The following is a 16,051-nucleotide window of genomic DNA, read 5'->3' as shown; positions in this document are numbered from 1 at the left end:
ACAGGCCCCTGGCCCAGGCTGTCCCACGCCCCAAGAGACCCCCACCCTGATCCAGGACACCCTTCAGGGTAAACCAGCCAGCCCCACCTGTGCACCAAGCCTCTATCCTATCTAATAAAAGAGTGATATGCAAATTGACCATCACTCCAACACACAAGATGGCTGCCCCCATGTGGTCAAAGATGGTTGCCCCCATGTGGACACAAGATGGCTGCCACAAGATGGCCAGCCGGGGAGGGCAGTTGGGAGGGACCAGGCCTGCAAGGGAGGGCAGTTGGAGGCTATCAAGCCTGCAGGGGAGGGCAGTTAGGGGGGACCAGGCCTGCAGGGGAGGGCAGTTAGGGGCAATCAGGCTGGCAGGGGAGCAGTTAGGCATCAATCAGGCTGGCAGGGGAATGGTTTGGGGGTGATCAGGCTGGCAGGCAGAAGCGGTTAGGGGCAATCAGGAAGGCAGGCAGGCGAGCAGTTGGGAGCCAGCAGTCCTGGATTGTGAGAGGGATGTCCAACTGTCCGTTTAGGCCCGATCCCAATAGGCCTGGTAGAATTGGGCCTAAACGGCAGTCAGACATGCCTCGCGGGGTCCCAGATTGGAGAGGGTGCAGGCTGGGCTGAGGGACACACACCCTCGTGCATGAATTTCATGCACCGGGCCTCTAGTGTATTATAATTGAGGTTCCCACTGCAGGTTACACATGCAAAACATTACCCATGTACAAAAGCACACATGTGTACCTCCATCTTGATCTACACTATGGAAAGTGATAGACTTACACTGAACCAAGCTCCTCGATGATAAATATTTGCAATATTAATCACATCTATATGCTAGTATGCAAACAACAAATACACCTGAAGAATGGTATCATCTATATATATAAAAGGCTGTGTCTGTCCATCCGACTGGTAGCTATGATGTGCACTGACCACCAGGGGACAGACACTCAATGCAGAAGCTGCCATGATGCGCATTGGCCATTTAAAAATAAACGCGAATTATCACCATGGACCTCATGCCAACAAACCAACACTTGGCTTCCCCCAAGTGGGACACAGGCCCTGCCACCACCCCAGAGCAAAACCCCACCAAATTGCAGCCAATGCTGCCAAGACCCCATGGTGCAAAATGCAGCCCACAGCCCAGCCCAGCCCGGAAACAGTTGCTGTGGGCACCGGGTAATGACGTCACATAGCAATGCCAGGCTTCCTCTCCCTAGCAACTAGCCTCCTTGGAGTTTCTTCAGCCCAGGAACCTGATTTGCTTTATAGCCAGGTGCAAACATTTTACACTTTAACCTAATGTTGGTGAAGCATTTTCCCATGCCTCTCTCATTTGATCCTCACAGAAGTCCTGGGATGGATAGATAGGAGACCCAGTAGAATCCTATTTTCTTTTCATTAGCAAGACACGAATAACAATATTAAAATATTTCTCCTAATTGATTTCCTTTCAATGTGCACGAATCCACACACCAGGACACTAGTTGTTTATAATTCCCCAAAATTGAAATAACCCAAATGCCCATTGACTAATAAATTAATAAATAAAATGTGGTGAAGTCATACAATGGAATATTTTTGGCAATAAAAAAGAATGAAATACCAATACATGCTACACCGTGGATGAACCTTGAAAACATTACGCAAAGTTAAAGAAAACAGTCACAAAGTACCATCTTTGCATGATTCCATTTATATGAAATGTCCAGAAGAGACAAATCTATAGAGGCAGAAAGTAGATTAGTGGGTATCTAGGCCTGGGAAGGTTGGGAGGATATGGGGAGTTCACAGCTTAGAGTAAGGGGTTTCTTTTTGAGAAAATGAAAATAATCTAAAATTGACTGTGGTGATAAATGCATAATTCTGTGAACATACTAAAAAATCATTGAGTTGGACACCTTAAATGGCTAATTTGTCAATTATTTCTCAAAAAATTGTTTTAAAAATTGGCACCATTGCCTCATAAATATTATTTTTTAAACGCTATCAAAAGATTCATTCTCAGGCCCTGACTGGGTAGCTCAGCTGTTTAGAGCATCATCCCAATACACCAAGATTGTGGGTATGATGCCTGATGCGGGCACATACAAGAATCAACCAATAAATGTATAAATAAGTGGGATAAGTCTCTCTTTTTCTCTCTCTCCCTCTCTCTCATTAATTTTTAGAAGTCCAATCTCTCATAGACTTTTATTATTATTTTCATATGTTTTTTATTTATTTCAGAGAGAGGAAGGGAGAAAGAAGGGGAGAGATATAGAAACATCAATGATGAGAGAGAATTATTGATCAGGTGCCTCCTGCATGCCCGCAATGTGGGGCATGTGCCCTGACCGGGAATTGAACCGTGACCTCCTGGTTCATGGGTAGACATTCAACCACTGAGCCAGGCTCTCATAGACTTTTCAAAGGAGTCTCCCAAGTCCTCTTGATCTAATGAATAAGATTTTTAACTCACCTAAATCATAGAATGCACATGTTTTAATTATCCAATATAGTTTTTTTCTTTTTTTTAATCCAATATAGTTTTAATAGGAAATATAATACAATGAGACAGAGAGAGAAATTAAGTACATTGCTTAACTTCTTTGAGCCTTGGCTGTAAAATGAGCATACTAATTTCATTCCCTACTAGACATTTGCTTAGTCAGTGGACTTGTTGCTCTGTCCTGTGTCTCAACTAGGCAGGGGAAAAGAAAGTAAAACAGAGATGACAGGGCAGAGAAAAATGATCCTTCTTTCAGTCCAATCTTCATTTATTTCGCTCAAATACTTTAGTGCTGTGCTCCATCACAAATTCACCATTATATTCCATGCTACCATCCCCATCTGAAATACCCTGCTTTCTATCCTGGTCAACTCCCACTCCTCCTTCAGGATTCACTCTCTGTGAAGCATTCTTCTTCCTGGGTTGAGTTGACCACTCCCTCTTTTGTGCCTGCATAGTATCTAATCTCCCTTTATTTCATATATATTTATATATTTTTAAAATGATTTCAGAGAGGAAGGGAGAGGAAGAGAGAGATAGAAACATCAATGATGAGAGAGAATCATTGATCGGCTGCCTCCTGCAAGTCCCCCAGTGGGGATCGAGCCTGCAACCCAAGCATGTGCGCTGACTGGGAATCAAACTGTGACCTCCTGGTTCATAGTTTGACGCTCAACCACTGAGCCACACAGGCCAGGCTTTCCTTTATTTTTGTAACTTTCTCTGAATGGCGTGTATTTGCTCTCATGTTCTTTTTCTGAGTAGATGGGGAACTCCTGCAGAGTGACTTGCTTCATTCATCTTTGTATACCTGACATTTAAGATAGCATCTCAAAGAGTCTTCCTTCAACCAGTTTAAATTCCCAACAATTGGCAAGAGCTCACAACAAAGAAACTTCCAAGAAGGACCATTCTAATTAACTAATGACCTAGAAGGGGCATTAAGGAGCAATTACTGATTGCCAGCGAATTGGAAGAACTAAGAAGACACTGAGACCATAAAATAAATGGCTTTCAAGATAAATTTTTCCTGACTCTATATAACCTTTTCTCTGAGAGAAAAATGTGGAGGAATACATAAACATCACATAATCTTTTATTTCTCAGACAGTATATAATGATATTTATCCTTTTCAACACCCAATTTGTTTATATTTTACATTTTGTATCATTTTGAAAGAAATATTCTAGAAAGGTGTTATAATTATCAAGGCTTTATTGCACAGCATATTCTGAACAGAACTTGACCTTTTAATATAGAAATATGTCATCACAATTGACTTAAATTATTGTTTTGCATTTTTAGTATAATGATATATTCAGAGGCTCATAAAAAAGTGCAAGGATATTTGACCTACACTCACAGATCCCAGACAACTATGTTTTGAATTTTTATTTTACTTGAGTAGTTTTTCTATTTTCTCTCTTGGTTGTTGGTTTTTGCTGCTGACAGTATCTGTATCAATAGTCCCCATTCTAACTTGCTGCTTCTAATTTACTGTATGCAGGGAATTCACAGATTGTTAAAGCAGTCTGAAGGATTTAATAATTTCTGAGTGAGGACCTGATGGCTCTTCTAAGAGCAAAGTCCATGAATTGGCAATAGGCCTAAAAGTGTCTTTTGGTGTAATGTTTTTGCTGTCAGTTGCTTGGTCTTAGGTAAGGCGGTGCTATCCTGTTTCTTTAACTAGTTTGCTGTGGTATGACACGAAATACTCTTATAAATTAATGGTTACTTACTAGGTATTTCCAGAATATGAGTGTCCTATCATGTGATCAGTTCCTCCTTTACCTCAAATCTATGCAATAGATGGTGACTCATTCATTCCTATTTACAATGCTGCTGATGGGAAGATACTAAATAAATGGAAATCTGATAGCTAGAGGGGAAAATAAAAACATGTATAGAAAAGGACAAATATTATGAAATGGAATTTTAAATGATGAAAAAAAAAATCACTCTCCTATTTTGATGATAAGCCTATCCCAAACCTCTACTATCTACCCATTTCCATCCTGCAGACAGACATTAGCAATACCTAGCTAAAAGAGAATCTCACCTATGTCAGAACAAATGATGGATCATTAATAAAATAGACAAAAATTTCATGTGGCAGGCACTATTTTCACAGTGAAGACCACAGAAATGTAATGGGTAAGTTACATACTATGATACACAAGTTTAAAACCTTCTGATAAAAGAAACACAAACTGGCTATTCTTAATATAATGATACCATAGTTAGGGTATCTTTGAATTTGTCACACTGCTTTTCATTTAAGGTAAATCAGCAAGCAGTTTTTCACATAAAGCAAACTTGTACTTTCAGGCTACTGAAAATAAACGTGGACTAAAACAAGGAAATATTTCTAATCAAAGCAAAAATGTAGATCTGCTTCCATATAATAAATCAATTACAAATGATAATAAGCATTACAAATGGGGAAATATAAAGACATTTTATTTCCTTCTATTGAACAGCGGTAGGAAGGTATATTTAAAATGCATATACTGATATGAGAGTATGTGCTTGATGTTCTGCTGTTGAAAGTTAAAATTTTCATGAAACATTAAAAAATTTAAATGTAAATGTTTTATTTACTAATTTTCAATCACCATGTGACAGTTGAATCTTTTCTTAACATATTAGCTTGAGAAGATTCTCAGCCTCAATTTTATTCCATGAATTTCTAACCTAAAGATCTGCCTTTGGTTTCTTACTAAAATAGCAATAGAAAATATTCAGTTGTGTGAAACTGAACACATTTCATATTTTTAAAATTATTTTATGTTCTCACTAGAGGCCCGATGCACGAATTCATGCACAGGTGGGGTCCCTCAGCCTGGCCAGCAATCAGGGCCAATCGGGGCCATCTTGCCCAGTCCCGATAGGGCCAAATGGGGCCGGCCAGCCAGCCGTGGGGAGGAACTGCCGGAGGTTGACTGGCCACGGGAGGTTGGCTGTGGGAGCGCATTGACCACCAGAGGGTAGCTCCTGCATTGAGCGGCTGCCCCCTGGTGGTCAGTGCATGTAATAGCAACTGGTCAACCAGTCCTAATGGTTGCTTAGGCTTTTATATATATACTAGAGGCCTGGTGCACAAAAAATCGTGCACTCGGGAGTGGGGTCCCTCAGCACAGCCTGCGCCCTCTCGCAGTCTGGGACCCCTCAGGGAATGTCCGACTGACGGCTTAGGCCCACTCCCCGGGGGATCGGGCCTAAGCTGGCAGTCAGACATCCCTCTGGCAGCCCAGTAGCCCTCAGGGGATGTCGGTGGGGAGTGGGCCTAAGACATTAATCAGACATCATTAGTGCTGCTGCAGAGGTTGGAGAGGCTCCTACCAATGCCGCTGTGCTGGCCAGCCATGAGCCGGCTTCTGGCTGAACGGCACTCCCCCTGTGGAAGTGCACTGACCACCAGTGGGCAGCTCCTGAGTTGAGCCTCTGCCCCTTGGTGGTCAGTGCGCATCATAGCCATTAAAATTTTTAGGTCATTCTGCCGTTAGGGTCAATTTGCATATTACCCTTTTATTCTATAGGATAGATTATAAAAATAATGTTTCATTGTCATATTTGGATAAATCAACAACACACGAAGAAGAAACAAAAAAAATCAAACCTCTAAGTCTACCATTCAGAGGTTAATATGGTGTGCTTTATTTCAATTTATTAAAAAATGGTACCACTGTCATAACACATTAGAAAATACAACAATAATTAAAATTTGGACATACCTCTCAGTTTAAACTTTTTAATGAATGGACTTCAAATGCTTTTTAATAACATTCATTATATGTTAAGTGTGTAGAACTACCAGATTACCAATTTTTATTTTTATTTTTTTAAATATATTTTTATTGATTTCATTGAGGAAGGGAAAGAGAGAGAGATAGAAACATCAATGATGAGAGAGAATCATTGATCTGTTGCTGCCTGCACACCCCCTACTGGGGATCAAACCCGTAACCTGGGCATGTACCCTTGACCAGAATCAAACCCGAGACCCTTCAGTTCACAGGCCGACACTCTGTCCACTGAGCCAAACCAGGTAGGGCCCAGATTACCAATTTTTAAAACATCAAATTCCAAATTTCCAGAACCATATTTAAATTTGACTAATACACCTTATAAAAGGATAAAGGTTAGTTTCTGGATTTTAAGTATAACTGCAGTTATGAATTCTATATTTGTCAGTGCATTCTCACTTTCTTCATTAATCAATATTTATTGAACTACCATATGTGTGAGATAGCATATTGACATACAAGACCATTGAAGATTGAATCTAAATGAAGCCAAGAGAAATAAAACGGCAAATATATCATTCAATCAGTTCCTCAGAGGTCGGCAAACTTTTTCTGTAAAAACCCAGATAGATTTTAGGCTTTTCATGCCACAAGGTCTCTGTTGCAACTGCCATGGTAGCATAAAGCAGCCACTGACTATATGTAAAGTAATAGGGATTGCTGTGTTGCAGTAAACCTTTATTTGCAACAAGAGACGGTGGGCCATTGTTTGTGGATCTCTAAACTAGTATTCACTGTATTTACACTGGATCAGCAAAACAAAAAACAGGATTGAAGGGTTTTCTAGTCAATTAATTTTATAAATAATTAAATTAACCATCCAACTATATTGTATATGCAGAAGAGTTGGTCTACAAGTTGTTTGGAAATTTATTTCGTTATTCTAGTGTATCAGGTATAGTTCAAATTGTTTTCAATTTCTCATGTTGTTAGCATTGAAAACCTTTCCCCTGGATATAAAACCATTTTGGGGGGAATTCTCTTGAGTCTCTGCAAGAAACAGGGGGCAACTTTGAAGTGTTTAACAAGAGAATTTAATGATGGGATGACTTAGAGAGGTGTGAGGAGTAAGTGAACCAACACAGGGTGGTAAATCGCAGAGAAAGGCAGAGAGGTCAGACCTAAATGCCCCCAAGGAAAACTATCTAGCACGGAGCTGCATGTGCAAACTGTGGATAACACCTAGATCCATTTCTATAGATTCTTTGAGAGTCATACAAGATGGAAATTCTTTCCAAAATGCCATGACGAAACAGAGGAAACTGATATAAGTTGACAGTAAAATGCCATAACATTTGTGGCATGTAGTTTGGCATATATGATCTGTTAATGAAAGGTATAAACCAAACCTTTTTTTTTTTCTCACCTGAGGATATGTTTTTATTGACTTGAGAGAGAGAGAGAGAAACATCGATGTGAGAGAGGAGCATTGATCAGTTGCCTTCTGAACATGCCTGACTGGGGATCAAACCCAAAACCTAGGTATGTGCCCTGACCAAGGACCAAACCCACAATCTTTTGGTGCAATGGGACGATGCTCCAACCAGCTGAGCCACCCAGACAGCGCCCCAATTTTTTTTTTGACTGACAAATACCAGTATAAAATATCAGTGCCCTGCAATGTCTTGTACATAATATTTGCTCTATATTAGTTGAATGAATAAATTTGTTAAAATAATATTTTTATAACTTTTAATGAAAGAACAATTTTTAAGTAGCAGGAAATATAATTTATTAAAAGACATTATTTTTGAAAAATAACAAAATTGGGTTAACATGACTATGGGGCACTTGTGATTCTCTTATCTGTATCCCTCACTCACAGCAAAACCTGGAAGTATACACACAAGCCAAATTTCACTAACACTCATTCATTCAACATTTATTTAGAATATCTCCCCATTTGAAATCAGTTATCATTTTGTTTAATAAAAGCAAAATTGATAACAAATTGGAGTCATGGCCTTTACTTATATTTGAGAAAGTTCTAATAACATCTTCCCAAAATCATTGTGAAATCAACATAGTTGACAGCCAGGGTACTGACTGAAATACTGTTAGTGGGTAATACCAACTAGATCGCCTATATTTCACAATATATTGATCATGTGAAGACTCTGACTCTGAATTAGGAAGAAATCCTTTATGTGTAAATGTAAACTTTCACAAACTCATACACAACCTCTGTGAAATTTACCAGCATAAGTCTAAAAAGACAGGTTTTCAAGTCCTGGATTGGGCATTTTTTTTTTTTTAATCTGAAAAGGCTTTAGATTTCATCCCATTCTTTTTAGTTTAAGACATGGCAATTGGATGTCCATTATATCGCAGCTACAATGTTCAAGTTTTAGTAATTTTTAATTAGCAACCTAGCTGTCTTTGTCTTCTTTATTTTCTTTTATTTACTATGGCCTTATCTAACTAATACTTTAATTTTTTTGAACCAGGGTCATAAGAACAATGGCCATGTTTTTCCTGTAGCTCAATGTGAAAGCACTTTTCTCTTACTCATTTTGCAGGGGCATATCAAATTACGTGGAATTGGCAAAAATCAACATGATTTTGTGAAGAGCAAATCCTGCCAAACTAATTTCTTTTTCTTTTTTTAAACTGCAGACCCTGGCAGATGGTATAGCAATGATCACCTCTACAAAACATCATCTGTGTCTACTTACTGGTATATATATCAAGTGTTTTTAAACAAATTGCGGTGCTCGAGTCAGAGGTAGAATCATGAAAGGAATGGTTCTTCTCCCCTCATTACACTCTTGAATGCTGATCTCAGCATAAAAGTGTAAATGAGACTGGAATTGGTTATCGAGTGTGCCAAGTACACACAGATTGTACATCATCCCTGTCTCCAGAGAATCAGGAAAGTAGAATTCCACCTGGCCTAGAAATCAAGTGACCTGGTGCTACCAAGGATTCTCCAAATAACCTGACATCCCAGTACTTCTGCACTAAAGGACCCCATCTTGACAACTAAAAAAAAAATCCCATATATTTCAAAAATAATCTCTTAGTAATATCTGATGTTTCCTGAAGTTGTGAGGACCACTGTCCATATGCCTTAGCTGCAAATGTCAGTCCAAAGTTTTATTCAAGGTGTTTTGTCCAAAATGAACTTTCTGTTTAGTTCCTTTCTCTTGTCTATTCAGTGAATAAGCATTCTGAGTATTTATTACATGCCAGGCATGGGAGATACAAAGATAAAAAAGATGTTTCCTTTGACATACAAACCCTCAGGGATGTTATGGTCAGGAAATACAGACAAACTGATTATTCTCTAACAGGGCAATGCATGATATGTGATATTTGAGGGAGAAAAAGGAAAGTTTTAATAGAAAGTCTTCACAGAAATGTGACTTGATCCAGGTCTTGAAGGAAAAATAGATATTCAATGCGCTGGGGAAGTATAGGGAATTTCAGGTGGAGGATCAACAGAAGCCACACATCAAAGTACAGAAGAGTGTCATGTGTTTGGGGAGCCATGAGTAGGTTTGTGTGGCTAAAGAACATAGTTTCAGAGGGTGTGGAAAATGATGAGAAATGAAAGTTAAAGACATACTGTAAAAAAACTCAAATATCATTTTATTTTATAGTCAGTAGAGGTCAATTGAAGCTTTCAAAAAATCAAGAAAATATCAGACTTCTCTTTTATTATTATCTTTAATCCTCACTCAAAGATTTTAAAAAATATTGGTTTTAGAGAGAGAGGAAGGGAGGGAAAGAAACACCAATGTGAGAGAGAAACATGGATTGATTGCATTCCATAAGAACCCCGGGTGGGGACTGAACCCACAACCTGTTACAGGTTGTCATTTTTAGTGTGTAAAACATAACTGATTTTTGCATGTTGATTTTATGTACTGAAACTGTAGTGAATTCATTTATTAGTTCTAAGAGGTTTTTGGTGGTCTATAGGGTTTTCTATATATATCAGATCACATCATCTGTTATTGTTGTGTGTGTGTGTGTGTGTGTGTGTGTGTGTGTGTGTGTGTGTGTGTGTGTGTGTTTTGCTAATCCTCACCCAAGGATATTTTCCCATTGATTTTTAGGGAGAGTAGAAGAGAGAGGGAAAGACAGAGAGAAACATCAGTGTGAGAGAAACACATCGACTGGTTGCCTCCTGCACACCCCCGACCAATGCCCGGACCGGGGAGGAGCCTGCAACCAACATATGTGCCCTTGACTGGAATCGAACCCGTGACCTTTTGGTCCACAGGCTGGCGATCTATCCACTGAGCAAACCAGATAGGGCACATCATCTGCAGACAGAGAAAGTTTTACCTCTTCATTTCTTTTTTTCATGCTCTTCTTTCATTTTCTTGGCTAATTGCTTAGGTTAGAACCTGATGAAAGCAGGCTCTCTTGTCTTGTTTCTGATCTTAGAAAAAAAGTTTTCAACTGTCCACCACTGACGATAGTGTTAGCTGTGGACTTGTCATGTATGGGCCTCTATTAAGTTGAGATACATTTCTCCTATACCCAATTTGTGAAGAAGTTTTTTTAAAAATTTTAATTTAATTTTTATTTTTTAAATAAATCTTTATTGTTCAGATTATTACAGTTGTTCCTCTTTTTCCCCCCATAGCTCCCCTCCACCTGGTTTCTACCCCACCCTCTGCCCTTACCCTCCCCTTCTCTGTCCTCATCCATAGGTGTACGATTTTTGTCCAGTCTCTTCCCACACCCCCCACACCTCTTTCCCCCCCAAGAATTGTCAGTTCACTCCCTTTCTATGCCTCTGATTCTATTATATTCACCAGTTTATTCTGTTCATCAGATTTTTTATTCACTTGATTTTTAGATTCACTTGTTGATAGATATGTATTTGTTATTCATAATTTTTATCTTTACCTTTTTCTTCTTCTTTCTCTTCTTAGAGAATACCTTTCAGCATTTCATATAATACTGGCTTGGTGGTGATGAACTCCTTTAGCTTTTTCTTATCTGTAAAGCTCTTTATCTGACCTTCAATTCTGAATGATAGCTTTGCTCTGCTTTTACTTCCACACCTCCTCTGAGTCTCAGTGTGCTTTTCTCTTTCCTTCTAGTTGTAGAATTTCCACTCAGCCAGCCTTCCTGTGGTTCTGGATGATGTCCATTTTGTCTTTTAGTTGTAGTTTTGAAGTGGTTGTGCACAGCATCAAGTTCAGGTGTTTACCTATGCCGCCATCTTGGTTTCTCCGTGAAGAAGTTTTTATCATGAAAGGATGCTGAATTGTGTGAAATGCCTTTTCTGCATCTACTGAGATGATCATATGATTTTTTTATCTTTCTTTCATTCCATTAATATGAGAAATCACACTTATTGATTTGCATATGTTAAAATTATCCTTGCATCCCAGGGGTAAATCCCACTTGATCATGGATTCTTTAATGTTGTTTTTTTTTAATGTTTTTATTGTGGTAAATATAAATAATATAAAATTTGCCATTTAAGCTATTTTTAAGTGGTTCAGTGGCATTAAGTACATTCACATTTTTGTACAATCATCACCACTACCCATCTCCAGAAATTTTTCATCATCCTGTTGGGGGCAGTGAGAATTGGAATTAGACCAGTGGGGTCAGCCCAAATATGGATTCAGCAACCTCGGTACTTGAGTCTAGCTAGGAAAGAATTCAGAGCCAAGACTCAAACTATAAGAGAACTTTTATTTGGAACATCACAGAGGTAGAAGTACTTCGTAGAAGAAATGGGCTTAGGAAACAAGTTATGGGGTAAAGGAAGGACCCTTGGAGCTTAGAAGTGAAGAAGGTAGATATTGGTTCTGTGGTGTTTTACCCCCACATACATATATATATTCTCCTTTTTATTCCTTTGTCTTTTATCCCTTATCTTTTTCTCTCTTCAATAGCATTTGTGCTCTCTTTTCTCTGCCCTAACTCTCTTTGCTCAGGTGGTCACTTATATTGGGGTTATTGGTGTTGTGTGTACAGTTGTGCTTAGGTCCCTCTGTGTTGTGTCTTGTTGAGGTGAATTTTATCCTGTCTGGTCAAGGGGCTCGAGAGCAAGCCACATAACCAGACACCTGGAGAGGAAACTCCATCCATGAACGGGTCAATAACACCCCAGGCCCAACTATAGAGGCAGGAAGAATGTGGCAGTGAGGGAAAGAGCATGAGTGAGTGAGGGAGTTAAAGAGGATCATGTGGTCAGGTGGTGTGTGTGTGTGTGTGTGTGTGTGTGTGTGTGTGTGTGAGAGAGAGAGAGAGAGAGAGAGAGGCACAGTTAGATCCCACAGATCCTTCAGGGGCAGGCTAATCAGGCTTGCCTAACTAGGCAGCTTCTTCTACCATTACAAACAGTACCGGGAGGCCAGCTTGTCCTTAGAGGCCTAGACTTTTTGAAGGGGAGAGCTGCTGTAACTGGGTTCCCAGCCTCAACTCCACCCAGAGTGCCCTCAGATAACACCTGGCACTCTACAGCCACCCCTGCCAGGGACATGCTATCTAGGCTGTTATTCCACAGTCAACGAGGCTCCAGCCACCCTGGGCGCAGGCTCCTGTGAGTTTGGAAGCAGGCTCCCCTCTGACTGGCCCAACGCTTTAGCCCAGGGCACTGCAACCACGTGAACAGCAGACACGTGAGCAGCCCGCTCCTGTCCAAAGAGCAGCAGTCCCACAAGCAACCCGCTACAGACCTAAGAGCAGCAGCTTCACGTGGCCTGCCCCTGTCCAAGGAGCAGCAGCGGTGTGAGCAGCCAGTTCCCCCGTCTGAGGAGCAGAAACCACGCGAGCAGCTCTCCCCATCCTAGGAGCAGCAGCCGCTTGAGCAGCCCACCCACTACTGAGGAGTGGCAGCCCCACGCAGCCCGCCCCCATCCGAGGAGCAGCAGCTGCACACAGCCTGCACCCTGCACCTGTCCAAAGAGCAGCAGCTGTGCCACACGAGCAGCCTGCCCCCTTCCGAGGAGCAGCAGCTGTGTGAATAGACCGTCCCTTTCCGAGGAGCAGCAGCCGCACGAACCGCCTGCCCTCATCTGAGGAGCAGCACCTGTGTGAGCAGCCCACCCCGTTCTGAGGAGCCACAGATGCATGAGCCGCCGGCCCACATCCGAGGAGCAGCAGCAGCTGTGTGAGCAGCCCACCCCCCTCTGAGGAGCAGCAGCCACGCGAGCAGCCTCCCCCCAATCTGAGGAGCAGCAGCCACATAAGCAGACCGCCCACGTCCAAGGAGCAGCAGCCCTGTGCAGTCTGCACTGGTCCGAGGAGCAGCACCCACACGTAGCCTGCACCTGTCTGATGAGAAGGAGCTGGGTGAGCGGCCTGTCCCTGTCCGAGGAGCATCAACAGCACAAGGAGCTCACTCCCACGCGAGGAGCAGCAGCCGCATGAGCAGACTGCCTCCCGTCTGAAGAGAAGCAGCTGCACGAGCAACCCGCACCCGTACAAGGAACAGCAGCCCTGCAAGCAACCTGCCCCTGTCCAAGGAGCAGCAGCATCACGAGTAGCCCATCCCATCTGAGGAACAGCAGCAGCACGCAGCCAGCCCCCTTCTAAAGAACAGCAGCCACGCGAGCAGTCTGCCCCTGTCTGAGGAGCAGCAGCCACGTGAGCAGCTGGCCCCTGTCCAAGGAGCAGCGGACACGAGCAACCCGTCCCCCTCAGAGGAGCAGCAACCTCATAATCAGCCCACCCCCGTCCAAGGAACAGCAGCTATATGAGCAGCCTCTCCCACCAGCCAGAGGAGGCACCACTGCAGCGAACAGCACCCACCAGAGGAGCCGCTGCCAACTGAGAAGCAGCTGCTACCGTAACCGCCCGAGGAGCAACCACAACCAGAGAAGCCACTGCCACCCAACGAGCAGCCCCCGCACAGCTCGACATCTAGATCAGTTGGTGAGACCAAAAATGGGTAGACAAAGATACCCCCAAAGGAAAGAAAAGGAGGAATCACCAGAAAAGCAGCTAAGTGAAACAGAGGCATGCAATATGTCAGAAAAAGAATTCAGAATAAGGGTCATAAAGTTCATAAACCGTATGGAAGAAAAAATCAACACCTTATGTAAGAATCAAGAAGAAATGGATGAAAAAAATCAACAACTTATGTAAGAATCAAGAAGAAATGAAGAGTAATATAGCTGCAATAAAAAAGACCATGGTAAGTTTCAATAATAGACTAGGAGAAGCGGAGGACTGGATTAGTGAACTAGAAGACAGGGAAGCAAAACACAGCCAAACTGAATTGCAACTGGAGAAAAAAATTAAAAGACAGGAGGAAAGCCTAAGGGAGCTATGGGACAACGTGAAATGAAGCAACATATGAATAATAGGGGTGCTAGAATAACAGGAAGCGGCACAAGGGTTAGAAGAACTATTTGAAGAAATAATGTCAGAAAACTTCCCTGATGTGGCAAAGAAAAAAGTCACACAAGCACAGAGAGTCCCAAACAGATGAACCCGAAAAGACCCACACCAAGACACATCATAATTACGTTGGAAAATATTCAGGACAAAGAGAGAATCTTAAAGGCTGCAAGAGAGAGCCAGAAAGTTACATACAAGGAAGTTCCCATTAGATTATCAAATGATTTCTCAACAGAAACACATCAGGCCAGAAAAGAATGGAAGAAAATTTACAAAGTGATGCAAACCAAGGGACTGAATCCAAGAATGCTCTATCCAGCAAGGTTATCATTCAAATTTGAAGGGGAAATAAGGAGCCTCATAGACAAAAAAATGCTAAGGGAGTTTATCACTACCAAGCCAGCAATGCAAGAAATGCTAAAGGGACTGGTGTAAAAAGAAGAAATAAAAAAGGTAAGAAGGAACACAGACACAAAAAATAAAAATGGCTACAAATAAGTTCCTTTCAATAATAACTTTAAACATAAATGGACTAAATGCTCCAATCAAAAGACATTGAGTGGCTGAATGGATAAAAAAAACCCAACCCATATATATGCTGTCTACAAGAGACCCACCTCAGAAAAAGGGACACATACAGACTGAAAGTGAAGGGATAGAAAAACATATTTCAGGCAAATGGAAATGAAAAAAAAGCTGGGGTAGCAGTACTTATTTCTGACAAAATAGACCTCAAAGTAAAGGACATAACAAGAGATAAGGAAGGCCACTTCATAATAATAAAGGGATCGATACAACAAGAGGATATAACCCTGATAAGCACATATGCACTCAATGCAGGAGCACCCAAATACACAAAAAAAACTCCTGGAAGATATCAAGGGAGAGATCGACAACAATACAATCATAGTAGGGGACTTTAGTACACCACTGACATCACTGGATAAATCCTCTAGACAAAAAATCAGCAAAGAAACAGCAATTCTAAATGACTCACTAGATCAGATGGACCTAATTGACATCTTCAGAGCATTTCACCCCAAAGCCACGAAATATACGTTCTTCTCAAGTGCACATGGGACATTTTCAAAAATAGACCACATATTGGGTCACAAACAAAGACTCCCCAAATTCAAAAAGATTGAAATCATATCAAGCATTTTCACAGACCACAATGACATAATATTAGAAATAAACTACAATAAAAACATTCCAAAAAATTCAAACACTTGGAAGCTGAATAGCATGCTATTAAACAATGATTGGATTATCAATGAGATCAAAGAAGAAATTAAAAACATCCTGGAGACTAATGACAATAAAAACACAATAATGCAAATACTACGGGACACAATGAAAGTAGTCCTGAGAGGGAAGTTTATAGCTCTACAGGCCTACCTCAAAAAACAAGAAAAAATGGTAATAAATCATCTAACTTAA

The sequence above is a fragment of the Plecotus auritus genome, assembly GCF_963455305.1.
Source record: "Plecotus auritus genome assembly, chromosome: 8".
Taxonomy (NCBI): domain Eukaryota; kingdom Metazoa; phylum Chordata; class Mammalia; order Chiroptera; family Vespertilionidae; genus Plecotus; species Plecotus auritus.
Note: the sequence above shows the minus strand (reverse complement) of the source record.